The following is a 21479-nucleotide window of genomic DNA, read 5'->3' on the forward strand; positions in this document are numbered from 1 at the left end:
GTGCAGGCAGTGCTCTGTGAATCAGTTACTTTAATACTAATTAGATTAAGTCATGTTTTTCTTTGTTTTCTGTATTTCTGCTTTGCTCAAGGAACAGACACAGTGTCAATATGATTATCCTTGGGGGACATCATGTAGTGACCAGCAGACGGTTAGTTTAGTCTCTTTGTCTGCTGTCTGGCCTCTGCTCTGGATTGTCATGGATTAACTAGGTCTGTCATGAGAGTATGGCTTGTGTTACAGGAAAGGACAACAGCACCCTCCCTAGTAGGATGGATACCATCCTGCCCTAAAAGGCCAGGATTGCCCTGGAATGTGTTCCAATTATATATAAACCCCACACTGTATTTTGAGCACCACTTGGACATCCAGCAGTTCAGCGAAGATAACGGCTATACATTATATCACCACGCTGCATTGGGATGGAGCATACTATAGCATTGGACATCACCTTCACTAATTGACACACCTCTTCAATATTATTTTTAGTAATCTCTGACTGATGAAGGCATATTTCATTAGCTCCTACTTGAATAACTTGGAATATCTTGGAAAACTTATGCTTGCCTAAAGCCTTAAGATTACCTGCAATGTCTGGCGCCTTGTCCCCTGGTATACATCTAACTACTGCTGCTGGTGTCCCTAAAGGCCTAGCTAATTTCACATGTTGCAAAATAGAGTCTCCAGAGCTCTTTCAACAGGCTTCTCAGTGGGTGCCTTGCTGAGTGGGGCAATCCTGTTGGATACGCAAATTGGGGATGTGTGGTGCTCCCATGGGTGAACCGAAGCTCGGCTAATTCCCGTAAAGTCACCCATTCACCCTGCGGCGAGGGCTGTAGGGCTGGAGTTGAGGGCTTGCTAACTTCCGCTAAGGCACGCAAAGCTTGTACTTCTAGTTCCTCGATAGGTCTAACACTTTCTAAAGTCTGGCTCCACACTTCTAGTGATAGAATCTTCTCTGTCAGATTAGCAATTAATCTACACTTCTCACAGATAAAACAATCGCTAATGACAAGAGCTAACATGTTGCACTCTGCAAACTGAAGGAGAACAGAAGCAGCCATGATAGAAAAAGAAAAATGTTAATGTTAATTATGGTTTTTGTAGTTCTTTGGATGTAGTTTTTGATAATAAAGTAGGTTTCTATGTCTAGTGGAAGTTGCTGGTTTCCACGTAGAATGTTTTTAAGTCCAAGAAAAAAATTGATAAACAGCTATCTCTCTAGTAAGGGCTAGTATGCTGAAACAGTGGTGTTCTAATGAAAGTGTTTCAAAAACCTTATGTATGCAGTGTATGCAGTGGAGGGTCTATGGGACTGTAGGCATTGGGGTTGTGGGATTAGTGGAGTTTTGGGAGTTATGGGAGTGGAGGCACTGGAGGGTTATGGAAGTGGGGGAGTTAGGGGGTTGTGGGAGTGGGGGAGAGGGAATTTTGGAAGTGGCTAATTTATAGGAGTGGGGAAGTCAGGGAATTTGGGAGTGGTGAAGTAATGGGAGTTTGGGGGTGGTGATATGCAGGGCTTGGGAGGATAAGATTAGAGGATGGAGAAACTATGGGAGTGGGGACTTATGAGAGTTATGAGTATTGTGGAGTGGAGGGTTTGGGGGTTAGAGGAGTTCTGGAAGTTATGTGCGGAAAATGTGGAAGTGGTGGAAATGTGGGAGATGGAGAATCCATCAGTGGGCATTTTTAACTCACTTTACATTAGACACATATAGTTGCAGTGGAAATTTAGCAGATAGAGCAGCATTAGCAATAAACATATAAAGTAACAACACTACATTTTCTTAAAAATTACTGCAAAATTTGAACAAAAAAACTGAACAACAGTCTAAGTAACATGATGAAATATTTGCACTGACAATGTAAAGTTAAGGGCATAAATGTATAATGGAAATTTGAAATGTTACACTGTCCTTTCTGGCAAAAAAAAACAATAAATATCCATACATAGACCTTCTCTGCATCACTTTGCATGCAATGCACGTTTGGTACATGCCATATATCCCACTCTTGCCAGACATTTCAATATAACACTTCAAATGTCTGAATGGTGCACCTTCTGCTGCTACACACAGGTATTTGTACAGTCAAACTACATTGTTATCAGTAAATACATCAAATGTATTGTATTATTGGTGTTTTATTATTAAAAAAAGCAGATGCCCTGCTTTAGTTTAGTTGATATTTTCATGTTTAATTTTCTACTGGGCAAAATACTTTTAGATTTATTTAAGGCAGCTAAGAGTCAATCTGTTTAAAGTCAACTTATTTCTCAAGTCTCCAGACATCTAGCTTAGGGACCACATTTTTCACGGAGCTTCATCTTGATGCCTATAGCTGACAGCAGAGGAGCATGGTATGGGGCCCATTTGTGGTTCTACTGCTACTGCCCATCTGCTTCAGCATTAAATGAGGCGTGCAAGCAGACAAGGCCGTCTGCATCCCACTGCTGTAAAGAGCTGATGTTTGAGTGTCATTTGACTTTCCCATGCTTACCTGGCCTTTCTCCTCTGTACCATTTATCAAAATAAAAAAAGAGAAGAAACAAAACAGATGCTAGGAAATTAAAAAAAACAAAAAACAAAAAAAACTACTTTTGTAAAAAAAAAAGAAAGAAAGAAAAAGAAAAAGAAACAAAGATTATGAAAGTTGCATTTTTTATGAACTAGAGACATTTTAACAGTGGAACATGAACATTCACCAGCCGGTAGGTAGATAGAGTTTAGGAGTGATAGTCCAAGCTGTGAGTTACATTGTGATCCAAATATTGCCATATCTGTTTTTTGTATTGTGCACAAAAGTTAAATAAATAAATAAATAACAACAACAAATGGAATGTAGTCATCAGAGAGCTGGCTATTTGAAGCTGTCACATTGATATAAAACTAATCTTCCTTATAAACAATAATACTTAAATGCTGTTTTCAACTTTCTGGAAATCAGTGTAGATTGTCCTAGCTTTGCAATTTGAATTAGATCCACTGACATTTGAAATAAGCAAAACTAACTGATTCCTTAGTAATAACTCTCAGGATATAATTTTCCAGTTCGATAACATTACACTCATACATACCACACTTGTATAAATACACATACCCCTGGGTCAAAATACAACACGCTGTTGTTTCTTATCTCTAACAAGCAGATATGTGTTAATCATCCTTGGTGCCACTTTGCCTTTCATGTGAATATATTTCCCATAGAAGCCACATTTGTGTGACTCATTCAAAAGAGACAGAAACACAAAGCATGCTTATTTTACACACAGTACAAGTGCTAAAACTGGAGCTGGTCTGCAACATTCCCTACGAAATCTGACAAAATGTTTTGATCGTGTGTCTCCTTCAGGTGTCAAACTATGGCAGATGTGTGAATCAGCAACTGATTAAACACATGACAGAGTGGCCGAGCATTCAAAAGCCCAAATCAAGCGATATGAATGTCTCCGTTTCTGGCTGCACGCCATTCCACCATAGGTCCAGAGGTGGGCGCTGTTGCTGCATGGGCGAGTAGGAAAGCAGCGCGTGGGCGATGCCTTAATGATGGAGGCCATGTGTCTGGTTCAGATGACCTTGATAAAGACAAGCGTGAAAGAGGGGGAGGCTAGAGGAGGCTGCAAGCATGGTTGTCAGACGATGCAGCAGCAGCTAGAGCTATTGATTCAGTGAAAGAGGACTGTTGGTTATGTGAAAGAGAAAAGGGGGGCAGGGAGAGATAGACCAAGGGGAGCATGAAAAGGGGGAAAGAAGGAGAGAGAGTGAGAGAGAGAGTGAGAGAGAGAGTTAGTCAATGCAATTCTGATTTTTTTTCTCAGAGCACGCCATACCATGAAACTGGCCATCCACATATAGGTACATGGCCCATTCTTTGTATTTGCTATTGTTTCAGACAAAGAAGCAGCCATCATGCAATAAAATGTCTCTCCAGTAAACTCAAATGCAGTGCTACACTCTAGAAGGTTGAGCATGTTTGTGCATCTCTCTAGGCCAAGTCTCTGGTTACAGATTAAGCCTAGTCTCCATCAGACATTTTCTTAATTTCTTAAGAAGTACAGTTTCTTTGATTTGTCATCTTGACAAATATGCATATTGTATGAAAAAGTAAATACTACTGCTATTATTATTAATAATTATCATCATCATCATTAATAATAAGTTATTACAAACACAAATGCATCACAAAACCAGCATTGCCAATGTTTTTTTTAATTACAAATTGATTTAAAAAACAGAAAGTCAAAGTAAAATTATAAATAAACAAACCATGAAATAAAGTACTAATAATAATGTATCATACCAATCCTCATAGTTGACATGTTATAAACTCTTTAAAAGGCTGCACTTTATTTTCAGAACTCAGGAACTAAATTCAGGACAAAGAGACTATAATGAAGACCCTGCCTAATGACCACCTTCAGGCCAGAGTGGCTGACCACTGTTGTGGTTTACTCATTAACAGGTAATTAGAGTCATTTAGGATCCACATTATTGATTACCTGAGACATAATGACTGGCACTGTGACTCTGTAACCAGCTCAGAGTCTAGCTATTAACCTCTATTGACAAATCTATGTGCTCATTCTTCAATGTAGAATTTGAAGAGCTGCCTAGCCCTGTCCATCTGTTTGAGAAGTTTTGGACAGATAACTCCTTGAGCTGTATGTGCTCAGTAGCAAAATCATTTGACTGACAATTTGTGAAGACTGAAAAATGGAAACATTTTGGAGAAGACATCTCGCATCTTGTCATTGGGTGTATGCCAAACACCTTGTGGCAATATTAGATTTATATTAGGGTCAGTGCCTTTTTACAGATGGCTAAAGCATATTCAGGCCTTCAGTCCTTCAAGCAAAATTATCATCTGCTGGTTACCAAATTATTAATAATTAACAAGATTGTGAAAAAAGTCAAAAGGTTGTTTTATTAGAAACAAGGACCTATGCTTACACAATTTAAAGATTTAAGGCTGTTGTTCTGGCTTTCTCTAATGACTCTCTGCACAGATTTTAATAATACATGACACCCTGAAGCAGTTCTTTTGGCATAAATGGCATGTGGCATTAGCCTCATACACTGTCACTACCTCCTACACATCTTACTACCTCATTACTTAGTATTAAAGAACCAAAATATTTTAAAAATGTCAGTTGGCTCTGTTCATCAACCACACTAGAAAAAAACGTATGGTTTTTTTTTTTCTTTATTTCACTTATTCCATTATCTTGGTAGTTGTGGTTCTCATGGAGTTACACACTGTAACAGAACACAAAAGCTGTAATGTTTCTACTTGTTTTTGTTCTCGTCCCTTTAAGCTTCAAGTCTGGCAAGAACAGCCGTGTAGCAGAAGCGGAAGCAGAGAGTCAATCAGTCAGATGGCCCCTGCTGCCAAACCCTCTGCTAAGACGTAATACCTAGTCTAATTAACTCTCAGGACACCAAGCCAACTGTGTCTACCTAAATTAAGCCACTCAGCTGGGATAAATAAATAAATAAATAATTTTTTACAGCCCAAAATGGCTGTTAAAATAGTTTTCCTGCATAAGGCTGCATGCATTATTCAGCATGGTTGAGGAGATGTAGGTTAGGCGACATCTGAAGTGAAACTTCAAAGACACAGAGCATCTTTTTTAATGATGGATAAGAAAAAAAAAATCTAAATCAATTTTCCAGTGTTGTTTTTCACTAATCCCATTGACTGGCCTGATTTAATGCTCTTGTTCTACTCATATGGCACTTGAGATAGCAAGAAAATGCATGTACACATATAGATGTATAATAGCAATGCATTTGCATTTAATTTATGTGAATTGAACTGAAATGAACCGGACTGAATTATACCTTGTTATAGTAAGTAATTTAGCACACTTCATGCACCAAATGTTTTTTAAATATGCATCATCATTATTCAGAAAGTAATGAGTGTGGGAGCTACCACAGTATTTCACACATTTCTCCTCTAATGTTATTCCTGCATTTATTAATCCAGAGTAAATTTAATAAAAAATGCTGTGAGATACACAGATAGTGGCAAAGTTAAAATCACTAACACACTAAGACAGACCACATCTCAAAGTCTCCATTCATATTCCACTGCAGTCACAGCTCTCTAATTAAATCAGATCTAGAAATATAACCTTCAACTAACCCTTATTTCAGCTTCTTAATGATTCTGACCCAGGGATGTCAAAAGCCAGGATGAAACATAGCTTAATTCTAATAAGAAGGAGACATAAATCTGCAGGTTTCCTACATTGGCTTCAATATATGCCAATAGTCTTCCAAGAGTCTTTTGTTACATTGCTAATATTGAGGTGGGAAACTTCTTTCCAGTTAGAGAACAAAAAAACATCTGTCATCAGCCAACTGACACGTCATGTCTCCCCGGAATTCTAATCACTTGCTACTTGTTTGCCCTGATTATGAGATAACCCAGGTTCCAGTCTCTTTAAACCCACCTTCCAGTCTTTTTGTTGGGAAGTCTGAACTCTGCCACTTCCTTGTTCCTTGTGTGCCTTTCTTTTTTTGATTGTTGTTTCCATATTTTCTTTATCCTGTTCTTATCAAACCTTATGTTGCCGAACATTAGCTTCCTGTGTGGCTCAAGTTCAATCTGCATTACAGAAGACTTTGCTGAAGATATGGAGCTGCCAGCAAATAAACTGTCTGTGTAGTCAACTTCAAACAGATCTTGGCTACTAAATAACAGCAATTGGAGCTCCAGTAATAACAATATCTCACTGCTACAATTGACAGAGTCACCCAACAGCTGACCGCACTTCACACTCCCAGTGATATCTTACCCAGGGAAGCGACCCAGGCATCCTCTGCTATCTCTCTTTACTCTAAATGATCCAAACCAGAGAAATATGATGGTGATCCCACATTACACATTACATTTCATGCACAACCTGTCACACTTTCCTACTGTTGTGGTCATACACTCCCAGCAGCAGTGGGAAGCCAAGAAACTTCATCTGACTTTCTTTAGCCAATCACAATTTTGGGGAACTGGGAACTCTTATTCCTGGAGGAGTGGCGGCACAGGTTGGAGGGCACTGTGCATTTGTCACCTACACTGACCAGTAAAACCTGTAGTATCTGTGCTGCCTCCAATGCCTCATCCCCTACCAGGCACCATGGATGTGTATGTTCCTTACTTGCTTTCATTTCCCCATATCCTCTTTGCCTGGGTACAAGAAAATCATCCTCTGGGATATTAATAATTATATTTCCAGGGTTGCAGCCAGGGATGCCAGCCATCCAACTGTCATTCTAGGAGAAACTATATCCCTGAACCCTTCTGGGGGAAAAAGTTACCTGGGTTCACACCTTAGAGACCAGCCACCCATGCATGACACATGAAGAACAGATTATATATATATATAATCATTACTGACAGAAATAGCCAGTTCACATCACAGTACTGGGTATAAATGTGAGTCACCACATAACAGGCAGGTGGAGAGGCTTAATCAGGAATTCGGTAGGACCTGCACTGCTTCTGCAGTGACCAGCCAGATAACTGGGCTTACTTTCATCCTTGGTCTGAGTATACCCAGAACTCATTGGTGCATAGGTCCAACAGACTAACTTCTTCAAGTACTATCTTGGCTACTAGCCTTCTCCGTTTCCATGGACACCTGGAGAGTGGATTATCCCAACAGTCAAAAATGTATTCCATTGCAGAGAATAGGCCTAGGCCCATGTACACCTGGGGAGGACTGTCTGCTGGTACAGAACTCAGGCTGACAGCCACCTTAGAGATCTGCCCCTGTGCCACATAGCTAAGAAGCTCTGACTCCAATTCATAGGCTCCTTCAAAGTGATCTCGCACATCAACTGGGTTACTTAACACCTTAATCTCTCTGCTAATCTGAGTCTTGCCTTCTTTCCATGTCTTTCTTCTTAGACCAGTGGTACCACACCCTCTGGACACTCCACCTCCTGCTGTCATACTGATCTCATTTCCAATTTCATTCATATACTATTTTTACTCATATATTACATATTATTTGTATTCACAATTAATCTGCATTAAGTATTATGGACAGTTCATGCTCTGGCTGTATGTTTAAGGGGTCTTTCATTCTGGCCTTCTCAAGAGAGCAAAGCCTGGTACAGTCCGCCTGACCTTTGATGTGCTAAAACAAAGATAATGCAAGTGCTGATAGCCACTGAAAGAAACAACAGTCACCTAAAATGGATCCTGTCTCCTTTAGTGACCTAATTCATTGTCTTCTCTCTCTGACAACCAATGAAGTGTCACAACATGCATATTAAGTCCCTTAAATGTTTGTGTGTGAAATGCCTTCTTTGGAGATGCTGGGATGCTTGCTTCCTGACAATATAATCATCGCAGCATGCTTCCTGACAATGCATGCTAAAACTTAACTAGGACTTTGTGTTTCTTGATCAATGATAAATTAACACTAATATCCACCACACAGCCCTCATGATAGACAGCACTCCCACTTATGCTGTAAGAGCAATCCTGGATTCACACACGAAAACAGGTTGGCTCTAGTATCTTATCGAGTGGGAGGGTTGTGGCCTGGAGGAGAGGTTCTGGATCCCTGCTGAGGACATGCTGGACCTCTGCCCATGGCTGATTCCTACTGATGCCATCTGGAACACTTGGCTCTGCAGCCCAACTGCCATTCCCCTTTCACCAGCCTTTCCCCTCTGGAACATTGTCTGGGAGGGGGGAATCTTGTCTTGAATCCTAACATCCCAGCATGCCCTCATTGCTCTGCTTCCCTGGAATCCTAATCACCTGCTGCTTGTTTGCACTGATCATCAGACTACTTAAACCCAGCTTCCAGTACTTTATTCGTGAAGTCTGAATTCTGTCACTTTATGCAAAGCCCCCTTTCCTTGGGTTTATTTTTCTTAGACATTGCATTTTGTTGTTTTTTTGTTTTGTTTTGTTTTGTTTCTCAAGTTATTTCTATGTTTTGTTTATCCTGTTCTTAAGTCTTTTGTTTCAGAGTGCTAGCTTCTGGGGTTTCTTTAGGAAATCCTGTTGCAACATGTAAAAATCAGTATTATCTAAATAATGAGCATTGCAACATTCCTTAACATTGTATACATTTATTGTATGACATTCACATAAAGAAAAAGATTATTAATTCATCAAGCTTCATTCATCTTTATTTAGACCTGCAACCTTGTATTTATTTGCAGGGCTTGGGTAATCCTTCAATGCTTTCTATATCTCTTAAGAAGACTATAAAGACTTAGTGATATGCAGTACTGAGTCCAAATGCATTACAGTCTATAAAATAAGCATAGTCTTAGTTGCCTGAAGGAAAAAGCTCAGCTATATTAAAATGTCTGCTATAAGCAGCTCTTTGGATTGAAAGTTTAGATGAATGAGGAAAAAAAAAATATGTAGAACCACACAGTTACAAGGCTATCTGCAAATGCATGGCAGTCTCATTTTTTTGAAATATTAAAAACCATTACAGGAAAATTTGAAAAATAAGGTAGCTAAGCCTACTACCCACACATTTACTTTTGTCAGGGTTTCATAAGACCCTGTTTGTTGGTGTTATTCCAGCATTATATTGAAGGATGAAAATAACATATCAATTATCTTCTCCTTGTAAAAACTTTCTTTCGTCCAGGCCAGCATTTCTCAACAAGTTGGCAATAACCTGATAAATTCCTTGTCAACAACTTAGCACCCTTATTATGGTTTCCATTTTCTTCCACTAGCAATCATTATGTACAAACGTGACTGCAAAATTTCACCAGTGGTATGGTTATTTGCCATTACCAGCTATAACTTCCCTGCCTTTTCTGTGTCTTTTTAGGAAATAAAAGATGCCAGGATCTTTCTTATTGACTGTTTCATAGATCCTGGCATCATGTGCCCTATGTTTCAACAACATCCTGCCCCCTCGTAATCATATGATAAAGTATATTTGGCATAATATGGTACCTTTTCATTAGTGCATGTGCAGAACTCCTAGCAAATTATAAAAAATATATAGGAAGTGCAGCCACATCCAATAAGCTTTATGCTGCCTTTTGTACTTGTATGATCTCCTTATCCTTATGGTTGATACATTGCCCCCAGGGTGCAATGTCTTCATTTCAGTGGTTCCATGGTGCTTGTACGCAGGCAAGATTTGGCCATATATTAAAATAATGGGCATATAAGCTGCCCAGGGCAAGAGGTGAGCAGGGATTGCAGTATTACATAGAGTGGCACTGTAACTGTGACCACAGAGTACTCTAGGAAAACAAGGAACCTGCTTTTTTAAAATGGAACATGGAGCAAGATGGTCAGTGCCAGATTTAAATCAATGGCAATCAAAGCCCTATACATAGGTTAAAGTATACATAGAGAAATATGGGGGCTTATAAGAATGACAGTAAGCAATTTGGCAGAAGGTCACTGGCTCACCTGTATGGATACCAGTTCGTTTGAAGTTCATCTATTTATTATTTCGGTCAAGGAAAGTGTGCAGACAAGCACCCCTCACCCAGCCAGTTTCAGAATGTGGTATGCTGAAATAAAAAATCATACCTGCACTGACTTGAACATGAGGCTTGCAGTATTTCTCTCTTCTCTTCCCATTTCTTATTTCTTTCTTTCTTTCTCTCTCCTACTTTCACTCTATCCTCTCTCCTACACTCTCTCTCTATTCTCTAAATCTATTTCAATGCTTCAGGTATCAAAGTATGTTTGCCATAAGAACTTCCGTGATTTAGCTTGTAAGCTCCATCTGTGTGTGTGTCTTTGTGCATGAGTGAGTGAGTGAGTGTGTGCGTGTGTGCATATGTGTGTGCGCATGCATATGTGTGTGTGTGTGTGAGTGTGTGTGTGAAGAAGGGAGAGAGAGAGGGAGAGTGAAGGGCCTGGTCCTCTCTGATAAAATGCATGTGAAACAGCCATAGGGGTTTGAAAGGCTGAATCGGTTCTGTGTTACCATGGAGACCACTGTTACTCCCATCACTTGGGGGTCGGGGATTGAGGAGCTTAAAGAGACACAAACTGCTGCTGCTTCTCTAAGAGGTATGACCATTTGCTGTATGTATGTATGAATGTTACCATGCATGTGTGCTTGCTTTGTGCATATCGCAAAAAGGTAGAGCCAAACCATCTGTTTCTTTTCTGTCTCATCAATAAGTGTCCCATCCAATCTGTTTTCAGCAGCTTGTCCGAGTTTGATTCATCTACACCAAAACCACTGAATCGTTTATCTTTTCTTGGCATTTCCTTCCCTTTTGAGGAAAGCTGAAGCTTTTCCTAGGACATAAATCTGCCATGGTACAGATGTCCGGTCACTGGGTCTCTGTGCTTGATCCGATGAGATTGCAATGAGTAGGATATGCCACATCTCTAAGAAACCCAGAAACCCAGCCCATATAAAATGCACTATACTGTCCTGACACATTGAATGCAAGACCTAGCAGGAAAAAGAGATGCCATGTATTCTAGAGCAAACACTGGACTCCAACACTGATGCCCTGTCACTGACCTCTGGTTTAACTTATATATATATATTTTATTGCTCAAACTATGCATTTGGAGATAACACTTTTTTTTTTTTTTTAATGGGTTTTTTTTTGTCCCAAAAGCTCCAAGATACCTTGGAGTACCTTTTATGCTGAATTTGCATCTGTTTTTAGAATTGTTCTATCAGGCATGCTTTTTAAGTGAAAGCGCTATTAGAGAAAGTATACAATACTTATTTATAAATAAGGCTGTTACACTCTTACACTGAAACATGTACAAAAAGGCTGTTTCACTAAAAATATGTATAAACAATTAAAATTCACCTATGTATGATTTTAATCTCAGGAACATCACTCTTCAGTGTCCAGCAATAGTGTGCCAACATAGAGGTGATCCACATTCATTGGTGCTGCTTTTCCTTACTAAATAAAATGATATATAATTATATAGGGACAAGTAAAACTATGGGAAGTAGTAAAACTAAATAATACTATGAAAGTTCATTATATATATATATATATATATATATATATATATATATATATATATATATATATATATATATATATATAAATCTATAAGAGCAAGATTGAGCATGAGACACAGAGAGAGAGAGAGTGTGGGAGGGAGAAAGAGTGGGACCAATAGGTATGCTCCTTTCATATGGAGTGTGAAAGACTTGGACAGCTGCCAGTCGTGGAGACAGGCTGTGAGTTTCCCAGAGATAGCACAGTGATGAAGTGGTCTGTCAGTCATTGTCTCTGTAGATGCCATTTCTGCTGTCTGCTGGGGGAATCACAGAGAATCCCACAAAACATTATACATAAACATGTTTCTGCCAGGTTAAGTATATAACTACAGAATTCCTCATACCATTATCACTGTCACATTGTAATATTCATTATAGAAAAGTAACATGAGATGAATATTCCTTGGTTATATGGAATATTTCAAATACAGTTCAAATGCAGTGCAAAGAAAATGTTTCAGAACTTGTCTGAAAATTGTTGAGCAGTTAACTATATCACACTCTATATCCTTTCATCCAACCCACCAACCCAAATGCTCCACTCCCATGGCAAGCAGCCTATGTCACAATTGCCCATGTAGGGTTTGGTCAAGGTCCTTTTGAAATAATTACATTTATTTCAGCAAGTATATAAAGTTTGCATTTGCCAAAAGAATTCTGGACAGTATTACTATAATGCAAATTAATAGGAAAAGCACCAAAGATCTGTTCTGCTTTATTACTTAGCAACACCTTAAAGTATGAAGTGGTAAAAGCATATATTCTAAGGGTATATGAATTCATACCCGAGGCTTATAGACAGCGTTTTAGAAACTTCAAGAGCTCACAGACTTTTTCTTGAGTTTGTACGTGAAAAGACAGCTTTTTTGATAAATAGTGCAGCACAACTTAAGATACTGATTACAAGTGACTTGGTGAGCTCTTTTTGCTGGAGTTCAAAAGTTGTGTACATTTCTTGCAGATGAATTTTTTCTTACACACAAGCAAGTATTCAAAATAGGTACAGCTGAGTCTTCAACAGAGAATTGTTGTAAGTCCACACAAAGCAGTAAGTCTTTCACACTGCAGTAAGAAACTAGGGAATGTTTTTGTTGTCACAAGTCTGAACATATTGGTGCGAATTGCTGTGTTAAGTAGAAACAGGAAAGAGAGGGTAAAGCAATCCCTAGATCCAGTGAGGTGAAAGGTGCAGCACTTACAGGCCCTGTATGTGATGTTCCGGATGTTGCCACATTACAAGGGGCCAGTATGGATCTGAGTTATCAGCCTTTTATTCTGGGTGGATTTGTGAGCTTCTCAGTGAAGGGAAACCCAAAGCCTGTTAGGCCCTTGAGAGACACAGGGGAAGCTCAGCCATTTATTTTATCTGGTGTGGTGACATTTTCATATCAGTTGTTTTGTGGCTCATATACTATATATAAAGGATTTGGAATGTTATATATTAAAGCACCCTTCCACAATTATATTACCAAAGGTGATTCAAACAGGTACAAACTTTAAACTATTTGAATGAGTTACAAATGCTTTGAATGTGAAGCATGTCATATCCAGTCCGTATCATGCAGAATCACAGGGTGTACTGGAAAGATATCAGACACTAAAGGTAATGTTGCAGAAATATTGTGTAGATACCAGACAATCTTGCAATAGAGGTGTTCTTCTGGTATCATTCACAAAATCTGGGGTAGTAGAGGAATAATTTTCTTTCAACCCTGCAGAACTTGTTTTGGTCATTCCAAGCATGGATCTTTGAAATTGCTCAAAGAGACATTTCTTTCAAATGATGCTGCAGAAAATTCACAAATGTCCTAGACTGTATTAGTCATTTCTGTGAGAAGTTGCATGAAGCCTGGGAAAGCCTGGGTTGTCTTCCACAGTGAGATTTTCAGAATGTGCTGGATAGGAAATAGGAGTGATACTGATGATTATTAAATTTGTACTGATCTTTGTAAGAATACATGTATGAGTACTAGTAAAAAGGGGACTCAACCAGGATGTTCATTAGTTTGCACTGAAATGTCAAAAGCTGGAGGCTTAGCATTCTGCATAGTGAAGTGAAATATCATGTATGGGTAGTTGTAGCTCAGTGGTTAAGTTTACTTACAAGATTACTGGTTCAAGCCCCACCAGTGCCAAGTTGCCACTGCTGGGTCCCTGAGCAAGGCCCTTAAGCCTCAATTGCTCAAGCAGTACTCAGTCATAATTACAAGTTGCTTTGGATAAAAGCTGCATCTAAAAGAACAGTTATGGGGAAAGCTATAAATTATCTGTTGGGAAACAATTTTGCTAAACCTAGATTATGGAATTCACCATGTTTACTAGGTCCTAAACATGATGGAATGATTAAGTTCTGTACTGATTAAAGAAAGATCAGTACTGTCACTATTTAAGATTTGTATCCTTTACTGCGTATAGAGGATTGTGTTGAAAAACAAGTACAGCAAGTTTTGTTACACATGTTAAAGGGATACTGGCAAGTACTTGTAAACCTTGAAGCTTCTGATATATCTGCCTTTTAACACCTGACAACTTTCTACCATATGCTGTGATGGCCGAATGCACCTGCTACATTCCACAGACTCAAAATCTTGTTAGGTGATGTTCCAGTCTGTTCTGCCTACCTTGATGTCATTGTGATCTAAGCACAAGTTGTGCAAATGTTTGGGCATGACTGGTTACTACAGTGGTGTGGCAGTAAGGGGGTGTGGCCTAGTTTGGTCCACAGGGTCCAGGTGAACAAACGGGTGATCAGATCAGATGCACCTGCATCTCATCATTTGTAGATTACATTTCCTATCTTAGTAGAATACCTGGTGCAGAGTTTGTTGCCTTGTGATAAACTTAACACAACATTTACAAGCCTGAAAGTAGCTAGCTTGTTTGTTGTCTTTCACTTAATCTTGTATTATAATAAAAACTCTTGAAGCCAATCCTGCCTCCGAAGCTTCATCTTCTGGTTACTTAGAAGCATTTTAAAAGAGGTTTCTGTAAATAAATTGCTAGTATAGTCAAACCTTTTACTAAATTCCTTAGTCTGTGTGTACCTTACTGTTGGTTATCTAAGTGTGATCATGAATTCAACATTGCTAATGTGCTTTTAATATAGTACCTGTGTTTTATGCCAAATATTTCTCTAAACCTTTCAAATTAGAGGTTGACACAAGTGCTGAGAGAAAAGGTGCAGTGCAGGAAGATTATAATGGAGTGGATCAACCTCTGTATTATTACTCACGTAAGTTTAATAAGCACCAGATGAAGTAGTCCACAACTAAAAAAGAAGCAATAGCTTTGCTTTTAGGTCTTCAGCAGTGTCAACATTGGTTCTAATACCTCACCTGTAGTGTACATAGACCACCAGCTGTTTGTTTTTGCTATCTCAAATGTACAGTTAGAATCAGTGGTTAATGAGGACCACAGTTTGGAGATAAGACACAAGAAGGGCAGGAGTCTTGTTGTTGCAGATGTTTTTTCATGTTCATCTTGAGGTTTGTAAACATGACGATTATTGTGATGTTGCAGACAGGTATATATGTAAGTAATATGGTAGTTAATATGTAGAATAAAGGAAATTAGTGTTTTTGTGAAAAAAAGTCACATACTAATGTTGCTTTTTTTAGGGGGGGACATGTTATATACCAGTGTAGCATGGATGTTTTCACAAGGTATTGACTTCTCTCTTCTCTTCCTTGTTTCTGCTTCTCAACCATGGGATCAGTGGTGCCTTGACTATCCACCAATCAGGATTGCTGCTTTCCAAGAGGATGTGGGACCTCAAAGCTTTTAAGTAACATCCTGATAAATAATTGCATATGCCTTGCGTTTTCTTACTTGGCTTTGTATGTGTGTGTTGCTCAGTCATGTGGGACTCTGTGTCAGAATGTATGTATGTTTGTGCTACCTCCTGGCTGTCTGACTATAGATTTAGTTTATTTATGCTGTAGCACCAGTTTTAACCACATCTTCAGTGTGTGTCTTTTGTATGTTCTTGACAAAGGGTGGCCAGGTAAACCTGGTGCACCTGTACATTTGGTTAGCTGATTGTTGAAGTATGCATTTTATGAAGTTGATAAATAGACAATTGTGCAACATTAGAATGGAATTAATATATATCTTACTGAAGTATTCACCCACTGTGTTTGCTTGGATCAACTTTGAGCTCCCTGCCATTGAAATGAGCTCCCTGTCATTGAAGACACCTTAATTGATAGTTAATTACCTCTTGGTTGGCATTGTCATGAACAAGGTCATTGGGATGTGTGTATAATTTTCTGCTGCATGTAAAAGTGACAGGTGATGATGTCACATTTATCCTAGGGGGAGAGAGGAGAGACAGCTGAAGCAGGTGCTCTGACATTACAGAACTGACAGATCATCATCTATTGGAAGTGAATTAAACTAAACCAGCTCAAACTTAAAGAAGCCTGAGAGGTGAGGCAAGGACAGTAAATCTGACCATTTAAACCAAATTTGATGACTGACTGTCTGAGTGACTATAATATTCATTTTTGTTGTGGTGGATATTAGCCTTGATCAAGAAACACACAAAGTCTTCCCTGGCCAGGCACTGCAGAAAATTTAAAGGTCCTAACATGGGTGTTGTCACCCTTCATTTGTCATCTGAGGCAATGAAGACTTAATCATTTGGGGAGATCACAAAACAATCACAAAAAAAAGACATGCGAAACTTCATTTACATTTTTGCCCAGTCAAAAACAGGTGGGCTGCTACTTCTTTCAGGGTCTAGCAGTACTTGCATTATTTCTGTTCCAGTGTGGTGAAGATCAGGCCTAGCAAACCAGAGTGCTCTCCCTTGTAAAGACTGGAACAGAGGCCCTCTCACACACTGGCAGGACATGAAGTTTTGATAATACTTTACACAGATTATGAACACAAAGTGTAATACACGAGTAAAATAATGTGCGGATGTAATATAAAACTATCACATTATACATAAGTATGTAAAATGTCTGTGGTGGTATCTTTCCTTAAATTAAAAAAAAGTTATATATATATATAGTATAATAGCTCCCTTTACTGTTACATGTACTACATTTTTACTACTTCATGTTGGCAGGGAGAGCATTGAGAGACACTGAGAGACACACCCAAGTGGCAGGGATCAAATACAGGAACATATCCAAGGCATATGAGCAGGACACCCCCAAATCCAAATGGGAGGAGCCACAGATGGTAGTGGAGAACAATAAGCCTGAGATGTTGTAGGACCTCCAGGATGTATGATCACCTACCTAAAGAGTAAGACAGGATTTTAATTTTTTTTTTTGAAGAAGTCTAGATGTAACTGCTCATTCTGTAATTAAAGATGATCAATAAAGTCTATAAAAAAATTCAATATATGACACAAGGTGTATAAACAGGATGGTTTTAGACAGAGATTCTTTATCAGCTGTGAAAGTGAAGTGCCTCAGAAGATTACTCTAGGAAGTGAATCAAGTGTGTATTCAATATAGTAGATGTTTAAATCATGGTACTTATTCCATGGGGTTCTAAAGTTCTGAGAGTGTTGATAAGGAAAAAGAACTTAATTCCTCACTGCATTGTCATATGGAACATAAAATAAATGTAATGATTTAGAAGTTAAAAATACAAAATAAAGGGGAAAAATGAACAGCAGGCAGCTTCACGGTTATTTTGTAGGCATCATTGGCATCACCATACTCATTTGTTTTACTTAATTGAAATGGTATGCTCTTTTTTCCATTTGATGTCCTAACAATCATCAAGAAATTACCCATTCTGCATGAAATTTAAGTTTTAAATAATTTAACAGCAGTAAGCCAGTTAGCGCTGTGAATTCTATCAGCTGTCCCTCTTAATGGATCTGCCACAACAGCATTAAACTGTTACTATTTCCTGGATTTGGATTTTTTGGTCTCTTTTTTTCTTTTCGGTTTGTGGAGTGAGGGTGAAGAACAGGCAAAATAAGGGTTATGAATGTGATGATAAGAAGTGAAACTCACAGCTCATGGAAGGAGACTCATGATGATGTTGAAGAGAAAGGAGGTTTCTATTGTTTCACGGTATAGTGGAATGGACAAAATATTGATTCCTGTCACAGAGGTGTAATGGAAGGAGATGAGATAAAACCATTGAGGGACAGCTGAACTTTAGGTTGAACTTAACTAAAACCCACATGGAAACTTTGTTGTAAAACATTTCAAACCTTCATTCAGTTTGACTCCTACATGGAGACTTCAGTGGTTCTAAACCATCCATCCTTACTCATGTAACTACATACTTTTCACATTGTCAGTGTGGCTACGGAATAATTAACAGAAGTTAAAACATAATATGAATAAAGAACTAAAAAAAATAAGTCAAGAGGTAATATACAAGCCATTTTCTCCCAACAAGTCAAAAAAAAGTGAGGTGCACTGCACCTTCTCTCTCAGCATTTGTGTCAACCTCTAATTTGAAAGGTTTAGAGAAATCTGGCATAAAACACAGGTACTATATTAAAGCACTTTAGCAATGTTGAATTCATGATCACACTTAGATGACCAACAGTAAGGTACACGCAGACTAAGGAATTTAATAAAAGGTTTGACTATACTAGCAATTTATTTACAGAAACCTCTCTTAAAGTGCTCCTAAGTAACCAGAAGATGAAGCTTCGGAGGCAGGATTGGCTTCAAGAGTTTTTATTATAATACAAGATGAAATGAAAGACAACAGAAACAAGCTAGCTACTTTCAGGCTTGTAAATGTTGTGTTAAATTTATCACAAGGCAACAAACTCTGCACCAGGTATCCTACTAAGATAGGAAATGTAATCTACACATAATGAGATGCAGGTGCATCTGATTTGATCACCCGCTTGTTTACCTGGAGCCTGCGGACCAAACTAGGCCACACCCCTTCACTGCCATACTCATTTGTTTTACTTAATTGAAATGGTATGCTCTTTCTCCATTTGATGTCCTAACAATCGTCAAGAAATTACCCATTCTGCATGAAATTTAAGTTTTAATTCATTTAACAGCAGTAAGCCAGTTAGCGCTGTGAATTCTATCAGCTGTCCCTGTTAATAACAAATAAGGCAGGAGATGAAATACAAGCTCCCAGGAAGTCAAAAAAATAATACAGAAACATATTTCTATCCCTTCTTTCGTCACACATGGCTTGCCTGTCTGTTCATCAAAAAGGTTGTCCTTAACTGCACACTGAAACTTTAACATAACAAGCATCATGGTGGCTAGGACTTGCTAAGATTAACATTCTAGAAGTGGTGTCAGGCCATATGACACCATGTAACGCTGCATCTCAGTTATGTCATGTGACAAAAGGCAAGTTCAGCTCTTTGGACTGGTGGCACTGTCATGCAGTAAGGAGAGAGCTTTAGTGAAATTCAGAGTTCTCAGCCTCAAACAAAGTCATAAAAAAACTTTTCAATGAGTTTCACTTGACATCAATTCATCAAACTATATTCAAGAAACCCACATTTGCAGATATGATTAGAAGGGTGTGTTTCTTTTCTTTGTGCTTTCTATCTTCTTTTTTTAAATTTTGTTTTGTAGAACTTTTTTACCACCATGACCAATTAACTAGCATCACCCGTGATGGCTGGCACTGCTGAGAAGAGGCATCTCTATTACATCAAAGCTTGTCACACACCACAAGCAGCACCCAATAATCTATTTAACTTCTTCTTCCTTTGCACATGAAGCAGGCAGGAGAACAGGTGTTTGTTAATGAGCATGTGTATTTCAAAGGTATCACTTTGCATGTAATCTAGATTTCCGTGTGTGTGTGTGCACGCTGTGTGCACATGCACATGGGCTTTGAAAAGTTGAAGTCTACTAAAATAAAATAACTAAAATAACTACTGGGGAAACTCTAGTATAAGTGACAAATGTAGGGCACTTTCAAAATCAAACCCTCTCAGCCCAGATCTCCTTATTTCAGACAAACAAAATGCCCCTTGCAGAGCTAGAATCAACACATCAAGTCCAAACCTGTGGTCTGCTTTTAAGCAAGAATCAATCCAGATGATTTAAAGATGTTCACTGAGTTTATCTAAAGCTGCTGCAGTTTCATAAGAGCTTAGAAGAGGTTGTACCTTTAATTGAAGGCAGTCTCCACCACTGGCTGTCTCTTTAGTTGTGCCAAATCTAAGGGTTGTGGATCAGGAGAAGGTCAGACAGGGGTCAGAGCAGGGTCATCTTAATTTTGATTGATCGAGATTGAAGTTGTCTTGACATTTCAAATATACCTGTATCCTTATGTAAAGATACCTAATGCCATAGAGAAAATTAATTCACTCATGAATTTTATTTATCTTGTGTATTGATGAAACTGAAATTAGATTGACCCAAACCTTGCTCCACTGCATGAATGTCTGCTGGCTACAAGAGAAAATGGCACCACAAAAATACAACATTAATAATAATATTTACAAAGATTAAAATATTTTAAGACAGAAAAATAAATGCAAATGCACTTCACCAAAACAAACACTTTCTCTTGTAGAATGGGATTTTCTAGTTTTATTGATGGGTGTTTCTGCTAATAAAGAAAGACAAATCAATCTTTAACCTTTTAATTCCTTGAATAATTCAGGTCCATGTGTAAATTAAATGATCCTCCACTTCTACAGGCAAGAGCCACAGCATGCTGCGAATAGTAGATTGCACATTTAAAAAACTCTTCTAGTGACTGAGTTAGTGTCAGGTGCCCATATTGTGTCATTCTTCTGTGAATTTTGGCAATTTGCATTTCTCTCCTCCACTGCAATGTTTTCATGTTTGCATGTGAACCAAATGTAATTTTATTTAGCTGTGAAGAGACTCTGAGAGCTCAAATCTTAACACAGATCACCAGTGGAACCACACTAGTTTACTGATCAGTCGGTGAGGTTGAAAATAATCATTTTTCTAGTCAGACTCAGGAGGAGAAAGATCTGATTTATGCTGTGTTTTTCATGACTGTTTTGGGAGTTTCTAAACGTAAATCTAATTGCATTTTATGGGTCTGTCTCAACCCATACTTATTCCCAACTCATTATATGTTGATGCTTAGGCAGCTTTGGCATCAGTATATGCACGTCGAATGTGCCCTTTTGTGTCAGATTCCATCATGCCCAGCAGGTCCATATGCTTCAACCTAAATTCTAAACTTGACGCTGATGGCAAAATGGAATCCAATCCATTCATAATGTTTAAAGTTACATTTATTTAGTATCCTATCAGGTACTGGTTTGTTGATTGTTGAGTTTTTGTGATTTGCTCTTTTAATTATAGTTACTTTACTTTAGAAGACTGTCCAAAAACACCACGTGTTTTCCATTAGAATTGATCTTAAAGTGCAGTAGATTGGATATTTATTATATATTTATATTTATATATTGGTGTCCGCAATCTATTTAACTAAAGCCAGTTGTTTACTCTATTTAGTGAGAACATAAGCATGTGATGTGTGTAAGTAGTAGTGTAACTATGTATGTGGCACCTACATGTCCTTA

Source organism: Electrophorus electricus, chromosome 15, assembly GCF_013358815.1.
Source record: "Electrophorus electricus isolate fEleEle1 chromosome 15, fEleEle1.pri, whole genome shotgun sequence".
In the NCBI taxonomy this organism is placed as follows: Eukaryota; Metazoa; Chordata; class Actinopteri; order Gymnotiformes; family Gymnotidae; genus Electrophorus; species Electrophorus electricus.